This window comes from Artemia franciscana, chromosome 10 (genome assembly GCF_032884065.1).
Source record: "Artemia franciscana chromosome 10, ASM3288406v1, whole genome shotgun sequence".
Classification (NCBI taxonomy): Eukaryota; Metazoa; Arthropoda; class Branchiopoda; order Anostraca; family Artemiidae; genus Artemia; species Artemia franciscana.
Genome location: NC_088872.1, coordinates 815952 through 832342, shown reverse-complemented (window position 1 = coordinate 832342; position 16391 = coordinate 815952). Strand labels below are relative to the sequence as shown.

The following is a 16391-nucleotide window of genomic DNA, read 5'->3' as shown; positions in this document are numbered from 1 at the left end:
CATAGATGACACTCTATTAATCATTATGAAACTGCCTCGTTGTTTTACGTTATCGTTTGTAGTCGTTGCGTAAACACTTAATTCTAGGCTACAGTGAGTATCGGTAGGCTACACCAACTAGCAAAAGTTACAAGCCCCTCTTCACTAAAGATGATTGTAACCTAACAGACGATTATTACTTACAAGTCCCCTACATGTCTTACCACTGGAACCAACTCGGTATTATCATCAAATACACTGGAAACAAATAATAGGTACACCAAATAGCAAAATTTGCAAACCCCTCACTGCCAAAGATGATTATGAGCTAACAGCCGACCTTTGCTTACAAGTCCCCTACACGTCTCATAATTGGAATCGGCTTATTTTTGGTTTCAGTGTGTACCCTACTACTGAAGTTGTCAACCCCTTGAAACTTGTAAACTAGTATATCTCATGAAGGAATTTTTGTAGCAAAAAATGGATGACATACACTTTGATCGGCTCATCAAGAATTATCGATTGCCATTGAAAAAAAATTATATCTTTCTTAGTTCAAAAGTTGATTTTTTTTGGCGTAGGCCAACTTTCTAACGTCACCACTTAGAAAGGAGCAAAGGATAAGCTCCAATTTCTTTAGCAATGACAGAACTTTCAAAGTTTAAGAGGTACATCTGATAATATTTCTCTACCTCAATCCCAAGTCTGAAAAAAACAAATGATAAACCCAGCCAAAATCACGGCAGCACTTTCGGATCCGTGGAAAAATTCCGCTTTTTTGCTTCTGTAAATTTTTCTATTAATCACTCAAAGAAGATATATTGGCTTTGGGGCCGGGTAACTGCCGCATGTTAAAATCACTTTAAATCACTGCCGGGTAAAATCACTTACAGATTTTAGTCCATTTTCAATTTGAAAGTAGTGCCTGCCTGCTTGCCTGCTAGAACGGAGCTTCCCACTCGAAAGCAGAAACATGGTTTGATGAAACGAAAGCTTGGCTGCGCAACTTCAGATACTCCTCTCTGACATAGGCTACATAACTCCACTTCACTTCGCACATCATAGGCTCTGGCTCGTGGACATGCAAAAACCAGCCTTTTTGGCCCCAGGCAAGAGTTATGCGGAGCTTTCCAAAATGTAATGTCACATTCATCAATCCGGCCTGAGGTCCACACTTTCCGTAAAAACCGCACTGGTTAGACCCTTACCAGTTTCTAGGAATAAGCAGAGATCGGCGGCACAGGGAAAAAGACCGGGGCAAAACCAAAGTGTTGCTGTCGCAACACAATTGCTACATCTAGTGCTTTTTATAATTAGAAATCAAAAATTTTTTTTAAAGAGAATCAATTTTAACAAAAACAGCAAAAATATTTATTGTGTTTAACCAATAATAAAAAATTTTTCATTCAATCTAGAACAATACCTGAAAGTTCTAAAATACGTATAAAATACGATTATTTTTTAGACTCATAATTGTAGATAATATGAAAAAAACTTCGTTTTCTTAAAGAGTTAAAGAGGCTGCGTCCCAAAGTCGAACCTTAAAACGTACAGGAATTAGGAGAGGCAGTTGGGGGGCTGCCGCCCCCCAGACCCCCCGCTTTTAAAGACTCTTTTGTACAGGTTTTTTGTTGTGGGGGGCTGCCGCCCCCCTAACCTCACCGCTCTTGGCTTCGGAAAGGCCCTCTTTTAATTCGTAAATGAAAGAGGCTGCTTCCTCATCAACGCCCCGCTCTTTACGATAAAGTTTGACTCTGTCTCTCAATTCTTCTTTTTAAAACAGTAAAAAACTGCCTCTCCTAATTCGTGTACGTTTTAAGGTTCGACTTTGGGACGCAGCCTCTTTAACTCTTTAAGAAAACGAAGTTTTTTTCATATTATTTCTGTACGTTTTTCTGCAATCCATGGTGGATGTAATTTAATAATAATTTTCCATGTTTATTTTCTCGCTTTCTGTATCAATAAATTCAAACTGACAAAATTATCTAATTTTGATAATTTTAATAGTTTAGCAGCTTAAATAAAAATTTTGCAGCTAGTGGGTTTTACCCACCCGCCTCCGGTTTATGGGCCCAGCGCGCTTCCGCTGCGCCAAGCTGCTGTTATGCTTGTTATCAAACAAGTTATTACAATAGAAAATTTCACCAACGGCTTCAATTAGGAAATCAATTTAAATGGTTCTTTTAACTTGCTTCCATCAAGCCTTATCCCCGCTTCAGTATAAATTCTTGTGAACATTCCAGTATGTAATTCTGATCACATGTTTCCATGTTTATTTTCTTCCTTTCTGTATCAATAAATTCAAACTGACAAAATTACCTAATTTTAAAAATTTTAAAAAGTTAGCAACTAGTGGTTTCGATTCACCGACCTCTGGGTTATGGGCCCAGCACGCTTCCACTGCGCCAAGCCGCTGTTAGTATAAGAATTTTTCAAACAAGTGATGTTATTACAAGAGAAAATTTTACCTTCAATGGGGAAATGGGTTTTTCTAAGCTAGAAAATCGGGGGGTTAAGATTTTCCGACGAAACTTTCCAGGGCACTTACTCGGAGAATTCCGCGTCGAATGAGTCTTCGTACACCCAGAGCCGGTCTCGGCTGTGACCTGTAGGCGTCGAGGAAAAAAAAAGGAGAACATGAACAAAAAGTGGCTATGCGTGGTTTCTGGAAAACAGGGAAGGAGTTATCGGATGGAGCTGAAATTTCGCGGATAAGCTCCTGGGCCCTAGGGGACCTTAATTTGTGAATTTCAGCCCGATCGGACAACGTTAAAGGGGGGCTGGGGTTGGGTGGTCGAAACTTTCGGCCAGATTTTCCCCATGAAGGAAAAGTCGGAGGGGAATGAAATTTGGCAGGTTTCTTAGTTGGAGCTCGGGCTACGAAATGCATCCCTCCATATCCCTCTGCTACCAGTGGAACCGAAGATCGCTTAACATTGTCGTGGTTCACCTCTTTAAAGAGGCACGAGTGTGCCTCCTTGATCACATTTAGGATTCCTCTGGTGTATCCAGTTGACGAAGTTTAACTTTTCCTGAGGTTCAACACATTCCCATTGTTTCACCATTAGATTTGAACACATCTACTCAAGCTATAATCATCGACTGGGCTGTACCTGAATGCCAGGTGAAAATTTTCAGGTTGCTCTTATGATTCCTCGGCACGCTTTCTTTTGGCGCTTTCTCTTTGAGACGCAAGCCTGTTTTCACGCTGTTGATGTGATTCCTGGGCACGCTTTCTTTTCATAGTTTCTCTATTAGTCGCAAGCCTTTTGACATAGACTCTTTTACTGCTTTAATTTTACTTGAGTTCACACCATGGTTGTACCATTGTAATTGCCATCGCTGAAAATATTTGCTTCTTTGAGGATGATGGAAATGCATAGACCGGGTCCGAACTCGTCATTCCCCCGGCTGATAAAAATTGTGTCTCACTAATTGGTGAATTTTTTGGATAGTCCTAGCTTAAGTTTTGTTTGAAGGCGTGTAAAAAAAAAACAACTAACTTTTCTTTGGTTTACTGCGTTAATTTTACTTAATCGGAAGTTTTTATGTTGTGAAAGTTTGCTTGTTAATAAAGTACTATTCTATTCTATTCCACCATTGTAATTACCATCACTGTAAATATTTGCTTCTTTGGGGATGATGGAAATGTATAGACTGGGTCCAGACTTGCCATTCCCTTTAATCCTTTTAAAAAAAGGAGACAAAACGATCTCTAAATATATACAAAACTACTTCGCCACTTCATATAATTTTTCCGTTTCAAATGAAAGCTAACGGCTGTGAAATGGAGAAAGAACATTATAATGGTTTGAACAAACTAACTTATCAAACAAAACAAACACGGCTTAACTCGGGTATTTTAAGCGACTAAAATCTGGCTAAAATCCAACATTCCGGATATTGGCATTGTGCTTTTTATCTATTGGAAGCAGAAGGTCTAGGATGATTATTTGTCAAGCAAATTAAATTTTTTTTTTGCCCATCCAACTTCTCTTTTTCATACTTTTCATGCAAAAGATCACATTTAGGTTTCAATTGGGCTCCCATTTCAGCAAACGAAGTATTTTCCGGCTCAATTCCAACATTCCGGATGTTGATATTGCAGTTAATACCTATTGGACGCAATAGGTCTATAATTACGTTTTTAACTTTACTTGTAACATCACCATTCCAAAGCTTTTGTATGTCTGATACTTCATAAACTTCCACTGAAGCGTGATTTTTGAACCAATGTTTTGCTGTTAGTGTAAGTCTTTTTTTTATTTTGAATTGCATATTTTCTTCTTCAAAAAATGAAGAATACATTTTCATTATTGCATCTACTTCTTCTGTCGAAAAGGAGCTATTAATTAAGTTGCGAACGTCTTGGTGGAAACGGCGTTCATTTTCTTCTCTTAAGGTTTTCAGGTAAAGAATAATGTCAATACATTTTTCTTCTTCGTCCTTAATTATAAGTGTATAATGAACAAATGGCAGAGATTTCTTGATTTCGTTTTCAATTTTGGCTTCGAAATCATAGAAATCTCTTGTCTTCATACTTTTGATAATGTGTCCCGTGTGGTACCCATCATCTTTAATAGCTTTATTTGTAGCTTCTTCATCCCCAAGATAACCTAAAAATATATTTTTTCCACTCAATACAAGCTCACTTTTTTCCAGAATAGAAGCCTTTTGATCACTATGGCTAGTGAAGACCCAACCTTCTTTGGCTTTGAACTCAGCCCACAAATGGGGCCCGCAAGTCTCACTACATCCAAAGACTTCTTGTATGTGAAAACCCAAGCGCAATAAGCTATTAAAAACATGGTCAGAAATTTTGGAATTCTGACCTCCAATACAAAATATTTTTTTGCATTTATCCATACCAGCTAATTTTCTTAGGCGATGTTTTCTTTCAGAAGAAAAAGTCCCGAAGAACAGTTTCGTCGATATGTTTTTGTACCTCACAATGCGAGCGTCAGAAATAAAATCGTTAATTATTTCTAACAAGACCGGACTTGCAAAAAAATATAAGGGCCTGACCAGTTTTAAGGATTTTATTAAATGGAAGTCCTTTTCTGTTATGTCTTCAAAGTAGACGGACCAACCCTTTAATAAAGGGATATAGATATCCGTCATTAGGGCATTTACATGGCTAATTGGCATCACACTTAAGATCCTGTTTGGTTTGCCTTTGTTGGCTAATTCTTCTTCCAAACCCATTTTATCCTGAATTGCGGTAATACTTTCCAAGATATTCTGATGACTTAACTTAACACCTTTGGGTGGAATACCTTTGGATTCTTCCTCGAAATGAATCAAACAGCATGAATCGGATTTTATTCCTCTTTTAGCTTCCATCAAACATTCCTGGCTTTCAGCTTTACCGATTTCTAAAAGCCTAGCCCAGGAATAATATTTCTCCTCTGCTATGATTTTATCCTTGCCACAGCAAAAAATTATGGCCTTTAATTGCGGGATTTCAGTTTTATGGATGTCATCAATAAGCTTTCTACTATCTGATATGAGTATTTTCGCCGAACACTTTTTCAAACAATATATTATTGTTTCTTTTTTGTGTTTTGGGTAAATTCCTACGGCTATCCCTCCTGCTTCAATGGCACCAAAGTGTGAAAAACACCATTCTGGACGATTGGTTGCAACAATACATACACTGTCACCCGCTTTCAATCCTAATCTTAAAAAGGCCTTTGCAACGATTGCCACAATATCAAAATAGTCATTAAAACTGTATATTTTTCTTCTGTCCTTTCCATCAGCAAATGCTAATTTGACATCGTTATCTTTATTTTGTTGGTAAATTTTATAAAACATCATATTTTTTCAATAGTTTGCCTTATATGTTACCTAAGTTGTTCTGTATCTACAATTATGAGTCTAAAAAATAATCGTATTTTATACGTATTTTAGAATTTTCAGGTATTGTTCTAGATTCAATAAAAAAAATATTGTTATTGGTTAAACACAATAAATATTTTTGCTGTTTATATTTTAACTTCAGCATTTCTTGACTGAAAACTAAAAGATAAAAACGTATAATATTACGTAAATTCCATGTACTTGTGGAAGCTCTTATGTGGGACGTACTAACCAGAATTTAAAAACGAGATTGCTACAACATTATAATTTCATTTCATCGTCTTTAAAGCAAAATACCAAACCTGAAGATTTCACGTCGGCCCTCTCGGAGCATATCTTTAATTTTCCAAATCATTTCATTTTGTTAAAAAATGTTTCTTTGATTTCTAGGGACCAAGGTTTAAAGCAAACTTTCAGGGAAACAATCGAAATTAAAAAAATTCTTTTCAAGAATAATTCCATAAACTTAGATACAGGTGAATTTGGATTGAACTCAATTTATGATAATTTACTGAGGTCAAATAAAGTAAATATCACCTCACCTAAGAGCTATGACCTCTGTCCACGTAATATGTCAGTTAATTCTGATGAACCGGAACCAAAAAGGTCAAAGAGATTTGCCTCGGCTGTTGCATTGAAAAAAATAAGAGTAATTAGTTTATTAGGTATAAATTTTGTTTATTTTTATTCATGTCTTTTAGTTTTACTGCTGATGATGAACACTGTATATATGTGTTCGAAATATCCAGTTAAATAATTTTATATTTCACTGTCAATAAAAAGGTATCATCCCTATTTTGAACTGTTTTACTTTCGACATTCACTTATGACATCATATATGGTTATAGCCCATATGATTATAACATCATTTATCAAGATTGTGCATGAAAATCTATTTTGTTTTGTTCAAATTGATTCTCTTTTTAAAACTATTTGATTTCTAATTATAAAAAACACTAGATTTAGCAATTTCACTTAAAATGAGCCATTAAACAGCTCTCTATGGTTTTCCTGTGCCTAGCCAGCTGAGGAGAAAAAATGGAAAGAAAAAGCTGGGTTGTCTAATATCGTGGTTGCAAAAACTCAACAAAAGTGGCTGCAACCACGATATTCTGCATGTATAGTATTTGTTTTTCCTACAATGTTTTTTCAGTCTTTGTGTTTCTGACTCGGTGGGTTTGTATGTATTTCTTTTTGTCTCTCTCTCTCTCTCTCTCTCTCTCTCTCTCTCTCTCTCTCTCTCTCTCTCTCTCTCTCTCTCTCTCTCTCTCTTTCTCTCTCCCTCTCCCCCCTCTCTCTCTCTCTCTTGTAGAGAGAGAGGAAGAGGAAGAGTGAGAGAAAAAAAGAGAGAGGGAGAAAGAGAGAGAGTAGAAAAGAGAGATTAATTCAATCTAGAACAGTACCTGAAAGTTCAAAAATACGTATAAAATACGATTGTTTTTTAGACTCATAATTGTAGATACAGAAAACTTATTAGAAATAATTGTGATAACGAAATGACTTTAGATTTTTTCTGTTTAGCCATTATACGGTATGTTGCGGGGTGTGTTGCTTTTGCTTTATTGAGTATTTTAATATTCTTCGTACCATTAGAGGGAATTTTATATATGCTGTTAGCGATCTATGTTCTTTTTTTGTTATTTATTTGCCAATAAAAGCAATCATTCTTCCCCGTAAGCAAATGAATAATCCTGACGAAAGCAAATCTTCTAAAGTTGTTTCACTGACCGACAGTCCTCTATGATCAGTGGAATGACAAAAATGCCTCAAATTTAAAATAAACTCATAATTTATTTTATTTAAGTTTTCAGTCCAAATTATATCCTGTGATAGTTTCAGCTCAGTCTTCAATTGGTAGCATCAAAGTGGTGACCGTCTCTGGATTTCATTACAGTTAAAACTGGTTTCAAGTAAGTGTTAATTCTAAGCCTAATCATAGTTTGCAGGTTGGCAGCCCTACTTCCAACTGCAACTATATAATTCACGCCTATATAAGCATATTGGATCATTTTTACGCCACTAAAAAAAAGCTAAGGATAATTGCGAATATATGCACTGCCCTGTAATGAATTTTCTGAAAAATAACTAGGATAAGGGAATTCAAGACGATAGTATTATTCAACGCACAATAGACTTTTTTGAATGCGACGTTATTGCTCATACAAGAAATGATTTTTGGGCAAAGATTGCGCCTATTGATAATTGCCCCCGGTGCATTCGCGCGAAAGCCTCTACAAATAATATAAACGATATTCTCGACCTTATTAAAAAACTGGACCCTGAAGACGTATCGACTCCGATTTATGTTATCAAGTGTCTGCTGTGTGTTACTCTAGGCTTCGCTTAATCGTGTGGAAAAACTACTCAAGGTCATTGCGACAAAGCTGGATAATCTGCGAATATTCTTCTATGAGATTCAAAAGTGTCTGTAGATCTTGCGGTTTATTAGCCACCAAAGCAATATCATCTGCAAATAATAAGAGAGATAGTTTTTGAGTCCCTAGGCTAATTTTCGGAGCCCATCTATTCTCTAGAAAGTTAATAACATCACTAATAAGAATATTTACAACTTAGGTGAAAGGGTGCTGCCTTGTTTTACTCCCCGCTTCATATCAAAAAGCTTCAAGAACCTATTACCAACTTGTATAATTCCACTCACAAGTATACATGCTCACTATCAATCTAAAAAATGAATGGGGAAGGCCAATATTTAGCAGGACATCATTCAATAACTCTGTCGACACTATCAAAAGCCTTATGGAGATCCAGATATCCCGCATAAAGACAAATTTTACCCTTTCCATATTTATCTATTAATGCCTTTAAAATAAACGCACTATCTGTCTTCCCATGCCCTATCCTGAAACCTCCTTGTTCCTCATGTATTAAATTATTTTTATTTAACCAATTGGAAAGCCTAGTATCTAATATTTTCTCCAAAACCTTACTTAAGGCAGGGACAAGCACAATTAAACGACAATTTTCATGAGCCTTCGGGTTTCCTCTCTTAAAAAGTGGTATAAACAATGATGTCTTCCAAGCGATTGGCCATTGCCCTGACCTTAACACCTTATTACAAAGAAGAACAATTATCGGCATTAAAATGGAAAGAAAATTCTTAAATAATTTTATTTATACCATCAACACCCGCAGCAATACCACCTTTTAAATTCTTAAATATCGACTTAATCTCTTGGCCATTCACATAACCCACTAAATCGTAATCATGTTCCCTCATAGGATAAATAAACTCCTTTGGGTTATGCGCTACCTCCTGAAGATCTACACAATCACCTTCCAAATTTTGTAGGTAATCAGGCCATGAATCAACTTCCGGAACAACCTGGGTATTAACATTTCCCTTTCCACTATCATTCTTTATATAGCCCCAAAACTTTTTAAAATCTTTATTTCTAAAATCATCAGCAATGTCCAGTTTCTTCTTATTCTCGTACTCTTTTTATTACTTTCTTTTTATTACTGCACCAAGTATATGCAGCTTCAATAAATGGCCAAGACACAGAGCAAATTACCTGGACGAAAGGACAACATGGGTATTAACATTTCCCTTTCCACTATCATTCTTTATATAGCCCCAAAACTTTTGTGGCTATATCCATTATCCCTCTTTCTGTTTTACACCTGTTCAATTTTAATCACAATCCTGAATGATTGGATTCTGAAACTTGATGTTGCAAATCTAAAAAAATAAAAAAATGAGAGAGATGAAAACGCCCGAGACGTCTTGGAAGTTTTAGAAGAGGGCTACTGGTTAACTTGGTCCTTTTTTATACTAGATATTGCTAAAATTTATTTTTTGCTTCTTATAGTTGACCCTATTTTGGATCACTATGGATGTTCAGCAAACCCGGATAAAGAAACTTTGCTCGCCGATCAATATATATTTATAAAATTTGTACCAGATAGTTTTATTTCAAACAACGAATTAAAAGCCGCCTGCAGGAGCAGAAACAGTAGAAAGCTTTATTGTTTTGGGATATTTAGCGAATTAATTTTATGTCAGTTTTTTTGTTTATCTTCTCGCAAGAATATTTTTGGAACTTTTACTCTTTATATATGTTTTTAGGTTCAGAGGTAAAAATAGCAATGCAGGATACCTTGAAAAGAAAATTAATATTTCAGCGTTGCCTGTTCTAAAGACTCTTTTAAGTTCAGATTTTTCACTGGTTTAAGAAGAAAACATATCCGACGAATGGTCGAAAAATCCCTTGACTTTTGAAAACAACAAAAATCTCTTAAAACTGCAAACCTGCATAATTTGTATCTAAATTTTACATTTTTTTCCGAACATTTACTAATGTCACAGTTTTTAAATAGATTTTCTCTTTAAGTTTTCTTTTCTTTCCAAGGTATCCTGCATTGCTATTTTTACCTTTGAACCTCGAAACACATATAAAGAGTAAAAGTTCCAAGAATATTCTTGCAAAAAGATAAACCAAAAAATTGACATAAAAACCTATTCAATACAAGTCTCATATGTAACAAGTTCATTTTTAAGCCTAGAATCATATCTATAGACTACATCACAGAAAAGCTTTATGTAGAAAACAATAAATATTGCAAAAATTCTATACTGACATTAATCCCTTAAAATTAAAAATATTACTAATGGTTGTTCAGTTTCACTGGAACATTCGCTTTTGCCTCTTTCTAGCAGATCGCTGGAAGGTAGGAAGGATGGTAGTTTTTAATTTTCGAATTTGCTATCAATCATACCGCTTCTTTTCTTTATCTACTCTCTTTTTGTCAAATATCCACTTTTCTTCAGTCTTGAAGTTCCTTGGCAATCACTCTGAATTTTATCATGTTTGGATTTATTCTAGCTTTTGTAATTCTGAAGACATCATTGTCAAATCTTCTGTCAGTTTGACATTCGTAAAGTCATCCTCATAAATTCAACATGCCTAATTTATCAGTTTAGTCTGTTTTCTTCTATCTTATTAGTCTCTAACCATGCGTAAAACTTTATTAGTTTTTAAAATATGTTTCTTCCTTTTTTCCTACTACTCTTTTTTTATCTACTCTCTTTTTGTCAAATATCCACTTTTCTTCAGGCTTGAAGTTCCTTGGCAATAACTCTGAATTTTTATCATGTTTGGATTTATTCTAGCTTTTGTAATTCTGAAGACATCATTGTCAAATCTTCTGTCAGTTTGATATTCGTAAAGTCATCCTCATAAATTCATCATGCCTAATTTATCAGTTTAGTCTGTTTTCTTCTATCTTATTAGTCTCTAAGCATGCGTAAAACTTTATTAGTTTTTAAAATATGTTTCTTCCTTTTTACCTTCTACATAAAATTTTAAACCAATAAAAAAATAAAGAAAAACAAACGCCACCTTAAATCTTGTTCCAAAGCCAAAGGGAAATGGCAAATTATAAGAGTGAGAACTGGTGCTAGAGTAAAAAAAAAAAACACCATCTAACACTTACCGTTTCTTTGCATTTTCTCAAACTTTGTATTTTTTTTTCAGAATCTTGGATCGAACATTTATCACTACATTAGTTATGCAAATACACTATATTTGCAGCATTATTACACTGAAAAAATGCCAATAAACATTAGATGGCACAGGTGAATTTTTTTCGACACTTGCATTTTCGCTCCTGTAAATTACCAGTGGTCTCTGTTCCAGTTTTGAAAAAAGCTTGCTCTGCAAGCAACTGATCACCAATAACAGTCAGAAAACCTCTAAGGTCCAAATATATTTTTTTTCCTGTAAAGTTAGTGGCAATTTTGTAGCCATTTTGCCATTTTTAGCCATAAGCCATTTTGTTGGCTCAGTGGTCGTACAGTTTTTTTCTACTGTTGAGATTTTGTTTTATGACGTTAGTATTCTCGGAATTTGTTTGCGTAGTTTCTGTAGTATCTTGATAGCTAAGAAAAACTTTCTCCCTGCAAGCTATTGAATGCCAAAAAGAGTGCGAAAACATGTATTTTATTTTGCAGTTTTTGTATCCCGTAAAGTGTTTGGCAAATAAAAAAAAGGCTTTTTTAATTCCTGGAGGCAGTTTCATGGCTTTTAGTACTCTCCATTTAAGTCTGTAACTTTAATTAATTAATATTAATCGTGAGCTCTTTGAATCCTTATCTCCAAGATTAAGAATTTCCTTGCGACGCGTCGAGTCGAACCTACGAACCTTGACTTAGAAGCAGAGGACTTATCCAGTACGCCGTCGCAAGGTTCTATAACTTTAATGAAAATGCAATGTTCATAAATTCAAAATTTTGTGCTCCTCCTTCAGTTAAAGCAAAAATTCTGAATACAGTACTAATTGTTGTCTTGCTGTACTTTTATCCATGGTCAACTCTGAATTTATATGGGGTTTGAATTTATTCTGGCTTGTGTAATTCTGAAGACATCATTGTCAAATCTTCTGTCAGTTTGACATTCGTAAAGTCATCCTCATAAATTCAACATGCCTAATTTATCAGTTTAGTCTGTTTTCTTCTATCTTATTAGTCTCTAACCATGCGTAAAACTTTATTAGTTTTTAAAATATGTTTCTTCCTTTTTTCCTACTACTCTTTTTTTATCTACTCTCTTTTTGTCAAATATCCACTTTTCTCCAGGCTTGAAGTTCCTTGGCAATAACTCTGAATTTTTATCATGTTTGGATTTATTCTAGCTTTTGTAATTCTGAAGACATCATTGTCAAATCTTCTGTCAGTTTGATATTCGTAAAGTCATCCTCATAAATTCATCATGCTTAATTTATCAGTTTAGTCTGTTTTCTTCTATCTTATTAGTCTCTAAGCATGCGTAAAACTTTATTAGTTTTTAAAATATGTTTCTTCCTTTTACCTTCTACATAAAATTTTAAACCAATAAAAAAATAAAGAAAAACAAACGCCACCTTAAATCTTGTTCCAAAGCCAAAGGGAAATGGCAAATTATAAGAGTGAGAACTGGTGCTAGAGTAAAAAAAAAAAACACCATCTAACACTTACCGTTTCTTTGCATTTTCTCAAACTTTGTATTTTTTTTTCAGAATCTTGGATCGAACATTTATCACTACATTAGTTATGCAAATACACTATATTTGCAGCATTATTACACTGAAAAAATGCCAATAAACATTAAATGGCACAGGTGAATTTTTTTCGACACTTGCATTTTCGCTCCTGTAAATTACCAGTGGTCTCTGTTCCAGTTTTGAAAAAAGCTTGCTCTGCAAGCAACTGATCACCAATAACAGTCAGAAAACCTCTAAGGTCCAAATATATTTTTTTTCCTGTAAAGTTAGTGGCAATTTTGTAGCCATTTTGCCATTTTTAGCCATAAGCCATTTTGTTGGCTCAGTGGTCGTACAGTTTTTTTCTACTGTTGAGATTTTGTTTTATGACGTTAGTATTCTCGGAATTTGTTTGCGTAGTTTCTGTAGTATCTTGATAGCTAAGAAAAACTTTCTCCCTGCAAGCTATTGAATGCCAAAAAGAGTGCGAAAACATGTATTTTATTTTCCAGTTTTTGTATCCCGTAAAGTGTTTGGCAAATAAAAAAAAGGCTTTTTTAATTCCTGGAGGCAGTTTCATGGCTTTTAGTACTCTCCATTTAAGTCTGTAACTTTAATTAATTAATATTAATCGTGAGCTCTTTGAAGCCTTATCTCCAAGATTAAGAATTTCCTTGCGACGCGTCGAATCGAACCTACGAACCTTGACTTAGAAGCAGAGGACTTATCCAGTACGCCGTCGCAAGGTTCTATAACTTTAATGAAAATGCAATGTTCATAAATTCAAAATTTTGTGCTCCTCCTTCAGTTAAAGCAAAAATTCTGAATACAGTACTAATTGTTGTCTTGCTGTACTTTTTAGTAGTTGAGAATGATATCACAGCGTGTAATGGCAACCCTTTTTCTGGTGTATGATCCTAGTCATAATAAGATTTCCTGATTATTTTTCTATGTTTTTTTTTTCTGGGATATTTTTGTATTTACGCTGGTATTTTTGTGAATGACCTTTGTTTCCTTTGAAATCGTTGTGGTCATTTTTTTGTGAAACGATATGATTTATAGTATGGTATTAAATTTAGATTGTATCCAGATGATCCAAGATTATTATTAGTTAATATAGCTGCGGTACCTGCCATCTTAAAATTAAAGGTAGTTGTTTAGCCAGGTCGTAAATTACACTGCACATTACTGAACATTCAAATTATAGAACTGTTGATAAATGTGAAGAGGATTCTTACTTGGCAAGGATTTTGATAAGTAAACAAATTTGGAAGGGCAACGCTCTAATTGCCATTTGATTTGAAATTTAAAGTTTTAGTGCGCTTTTTTAAGAGTCAGAAGTGACCGAAAGGCAACCAGTCACACTTCCGCGCCCTTTTTAGCTTCCTTCCGATCAAAGACATCAGAGAAAATTTAAAGATAGTCATTTTTTCAAGATAGTCAAGAGGTCAAAGACTGGGCCTCCTGAGATGACGTGAACCCCCAACAACTCTTAGCGCAAGGGCTATAAGCTGTCCATTTTTTCATATAGGGCTTATTATTCGGAAAGGGGGGCGTGTTTGATCCCAGGTGTCCAAAAAGATTTAGAGCATAAAAGTGAAACTTTCAGGAAATGATGAGTGGGATCTTGAAAAAAAAATAAAACTTTATACTGTGTGTGCAGCTTATCTAAAGTGCATATCAGTAATGCCTCAGAAACTGCTATGTCTATTAAGTTGAAACTTTAGAGGATGTTAAACTGACCAAAAGACACTTAGCGCCTAGTACTGCTACTTTTACTTCTGACTACTCTCACTACTTGCGAACTACTTCTATTATTTACGACACTTCTACTACCTGCAGCTATCACTGCTACTTGAGACTACTTCTACTAATTGGGATTACCACCACCACTTGCGACCACTTACTACTTGCCAGTTGCAACTACTACTGCTACTCTTGCCTGTTACTGCTACTACTACTTCAATTGAAATTTTCAGGGAATCTTTAGGGAAGGTGACGAATATTGATGAAAAGCATTGTGTGTAACAAGGCTGCTAAATGGCATCTGCAGTATCTTGGGAAGGTAAGGGTCTTAGACCAATATTTTTGGGGAATGTTGAACTGGATCAAAACATATTTTCTCCATTCTGATTGTCAAAATGATCCCTGGCTTTAAAATCTTTTTGACACCACACCAAGTATACTCCTAGGCTACAGTCACTGATACATTGAATACATTTAAAGCTACCACTCAAACTACCTTATGCAAGTTAACAAGTTAAACAGAATCCAAAATTTTAATCCTGAAGTAGAAAAACTCGACATATTTTCGTAATATTAAACAATGATAAGACGTTGGCAATCAAAAACCCACAGAAATTAATTTAAAAAACTCCCAACGAAATTTTTTTTTCAAAAACGAGTAAAGAGCAGAGGCGCCATTTGGGCGGGGTCAGGGGTGGGCAAATGCCCACCTCAGATTTTCCAGGGGGGCCCAAGCTTCCACCACAAAGGACCCTTTGCCGGCCATAATAATCCATTACGTCCAATTGATTTGAAATTACTGCGTGCCTATTAACCAAAGAGTATTATTACCTGACGACCCTTGGGGTAATTATGCTATTTGCTATTAATCATTTTAAACTTTGAAAGTAGGTTAGATACATAATAAATTCTCAAGTTCTGTCGAATGCCCATTTCCTAGATGATTATATTAATATTATAAATCCTGAATATTTGCAGTAATTCCTCTAAGTTGACAGATTGAAATAGGTCAGTTCCTGTCAAATTTTCCGATGTTTATTTCTTTGTTTTAGTGAATATAAGCCACCGTTTTAGATTATTCGAGTCAGTTCTTATTCTGTTTCTGTCCTTGTCTTATGTACATTTTCTATATCATATGTTTAAGTAAACATTTTTGTGCTCAACACATAAACCATATGAAAGTTAGAGACACTTGACATCCTCTACCGGCCAAACCCCAGATTGTAGGCCAACACTACCTTAAGACTCTAAAGACAAGAGCACAGAGAGAAGTAGAAGACTTTACATCATTAAGCCTATTAACTTTTTAGTTAGGTAAATATAAAGGTATTAATAGCCAATAGCATCAGAACTCAAAAGATAACAAAGGACCTGAAACAGTTTGTGACAGCTTTGACGCTAGGAAAGAACTTCATCCAATCTGGAAATCGGACTACTACTTTGGCGGATGAAATGAAGCGAGAGTACTCCAAGACTATCGACCATCTACTAGCCGAATTTTACAGAAGGTTCACAGATAATTTGCCAGTGCTGAGCAGACTTGAAGCCTTGGATCCAAGTTTATGGACACGGAGATGCTCAAGCATTTCTCTGCTCTTTACGGCGAGCTGGATATCAACGACATTCTTCTCGAATCTCAAGCTGGTATTGCCAAGCATTTCTTACTTGATGAGGAGAAAAAGCCGGAAAACTTTCTAGACATTGTCGACCATCTTCAGGCATTACCAGTGGCTTACTCAGAAGTATTTAAAGTACTTTGTATTGCTGCCACACTTCCTTTGATAACAGCAAGCAATGAGCGTTTGTTTTCTAGCCTAGAAATATTG

At 35.2% G+C, this 16391-nt stretch overlaps 1 long non-coding RNA gene across 1 annotated transcript in view; it reads right to left on the bottom strand.

The window, feature by feature from the left end:
• The window catches only part of LOC136031634 (uncharacterized), a 34822-nt gene extending 23325 nt beyond the window's left edge, over positions 1-11497 (bottom strand). The window contains exon 1 of the long non-coding RNA XR_010618546.1: positions 11296-11497. This is a non-coding gene — a long non-coding RNA (uncharacterized LOC136031634). The remainder of the gene's footprint in view (positions 1-11295) is intronic.
• Positions 11498-16391: the final 4894 nt, after the last annotated feature.